Source organism: Eschrichtius robustus, chromosome 21, assembly GCF_028021215.1.
Source record: "Eschrichtius robustus isolate mEscRob2 chromosome 21, mEscRob2.pri, whole genome shotgun sequence".
NCBI lineage: Eukaryota > Metazoa > Chordata > Mammalia > Artiodactyla > Eschrichtiidae > Eschrichtius > Eschrichtius robustus.
In genome coordinates, this window is record NC_090844.1 from 26161421 (window position 1) to 26164322 (window position 2902).

A 2902-nucleotide genomic window follows, 5' to 3' on the forward strand; every position below is an offset into this window, starting at 1 on the left:
TCTGAAGTGCCGATACAATACAACAAGATATGGAGCTTAATGATTCAAATGTCAAAAAAGAGGAGGTGAGATTTCATTTGGAGATTATGTGATTTCCTCCTACAAAATGCAGAAGAAAAGGAATGTGATAGAACACTACCATAACACAGACCCTCTCCTACAAAATGCTACAAAGTAACACTGAACATTAAAAACAGCTCCTTTTTGAATTACGGTTTTCTCAGGGTATATGCCCAGTAGTGGGATTGCTGGGTCGTATGGTAGCTCTATTTTTAGTTTTTTAAGGAACCTCCATTAAAAAAAAAAAAAAAAAAAAGAAATCTCCAACATAAAGTGAAAGATGTATTAAAAAAAAAAAAAAAGCTCCTTTTCTGACCCTCAGATTAGCCATATTTTTAAAAGTAAAAATGCAAAAATAAATTAATAAAATTTCGATTTCGTAAGGACTGTGGCTAAAATAATTTCATGAAGTGATTTTTCTGGTTTTCATATACCCGTTTGGTGGATTTGATTGTATCATGGATTTAAATCTGCCAAGTTCAACGTTTCACTCTTTAATTTATTAAAAACCTCTCTTTTCTGGCTAAGAATAGGCACTTCTTAGACTTTTTCAGTTTCATCACCATCACTAGCAATGGTTTATTTCTCCCAGAAGAGCAATTTTACACAAATATACTAAGGTTTTATCACTTAAGAACAGCTACTACATCTGAGAGAGGAGAAAAGCAGGGCAAGGTGAACCAGATAGGAAATCCAGCTCACTTTCCTTTCTGCTACTGTGACCGGCCCCATATTTCAGGCTTAGTGAATACAATTCAAATTCGTGCCACCACAAAACTGCAGATTGCTCTGTGACATGAACCTCTGAAGTTGGTTACGAAGAATACAAAGTGTGATATTAAATCCCTGAATGCCAAGGGTCTACCGAACTATAAATAAATACAGCAATATTTATCATCCACCATGAAGGTTAGGTTCATTGCTTTTATAGATCCTTACAGCATCTCACTCTGGGTCACCTAGGATGAACTCCTTTAGCTAAAAGTAGCCCACAGCGTGTGACTTACTGCCACCTATTAAAAAGTGTGTGTAATAATCTGAAATTTGTGAGAGACTGCATACTCTAATAATGTAAGATAAGTGCATTCAGCAATGAATAATAGATGGACATCTTCAAAATAATATTGTGTGGCAGATTATAGATCATCTAACGTTAAATAATTCATCTGCTTGGTGCCCTTACATCATCAGGGTTATGAGTCCCATTTAACACATAAGGAAACACAGGCACTAAGAGGTTAACTGGCCTTTACAGAGCCTCTTGGGAAATTGCTGGTAGACAGAGAACAAAGGATCAAAAATCCTTAGTGTTAAGCCATTTTCTCTGCTCCTTGGATTTTGTTTTTCTATGATTAAAAAATTTTCTTATTTTCTGAGAAGACCCTTGACCTACTGTGAAACACCAAAATGTATCTGTAAGCTTAAGCATATAGCATAAGGAACATACAGACATACATCCAAGAAATAAATGTAGAAAATCATTAGAGCCAGTCTAAGCAACTTGAAGTTATGTGTAATTTTTACATATGAAAAGAGAATCCACCTTAGCCTTGGAAATCATAACTGAGACCCAAAATACGAAAGTGGTTCTCAAGTTCCAGGGTGTTTAAAACCCATCTGCCCAGGAATCTTCGTTTTTTAACAGTTATCGCCACATAATCCTAAGGCAATTATTCCATAGGCCATATTTTATAAGACTTCGCAGGACAGCATAGTGCTTAGGAGTTCACGCTTTGGTTTCAGGTAGACCTGAGTTAAAAATCTCATTTTAAATTGGGTTCCTGCAGAAGCAGACCATGAGTTGGTTTAGTGCTAGTTTACTTGGGAGGCCATTCCAAAGTGAAAGGAATGAAGGCAATAGAAAGTAAGAATTAGCCAAGCACTGGGAGCAGTTGGGTCTCAGGCCCACTGATGACCTCTGGATGGTGACCATGTCTCAAAGCTGCCCCAGACAAAAGCAAGAAAGCTGAGGTATGTATCAACGAATTCCTGATTGTCACTTGTTGAAGCTGTTCACAGAGCTTCAACCCGCTGGTCCTGCCAGCCTATCCTACTTAGGAGTACCATGTTCTGATGGCCAGAAATAGCTCTCAGTCAGAGTAACTTGTGAATAAGAAGCGGAGCTTGATGTACAAACCTACAGGTGTGTACGGGAACAGTGAGCACTGAAACAGTATGAGTCGGGCAGCAAAGGTATCAGCTCCAATTCACCCTTTGTACTTCTTGGATCCACTCATGTCCATGTTGAATTCACTTTGTCCTGTTAGGAATGCTTCCAAGTTGTGGCCAGACAAAATTTATTTGGGAAAAAAGACACAACAAAATGTAGTGGGACCAGCTACAGTCCCTAGTGCCTTAGCTGGTCCGCAGATCATTATTAATTTTTTATCATTTTCCTCTGTCATGCTTTCTAGATTCCTCTCAGCTCTAGATTGCCAGCGATATGACCCAGAATCTCATTTCTGAGATTTCTAATCCCCCCATTTTAGACTGTTGCCAGGCTCAGTTACTGAAACTACATGGTTATCACTGGGCATTGATTACCAACAGGCATCCCCAGTGAATCCCTGGAGTTTCAGACAAATTTTCCTCATTATATAGCAGCAACAATATCCCCTCATGGTAGTCAAATACTTCAGTTATTATAGTAATTCCTTTCTTCACCTTCTGGTCTACTAGCATGAGTAGATTCAAATGACTAGATGGTAAGAGTAACTTTAGGTTTAGTGAAACCCTCACTCTGTCCCGTGGTGTAAGCCTTCCGTTCCAGGAATAGAACATATAATCCAACAGAACCTGGTGTAGAGACAGAAAGCATATATTTTCCAAGTGGGTCACTAAA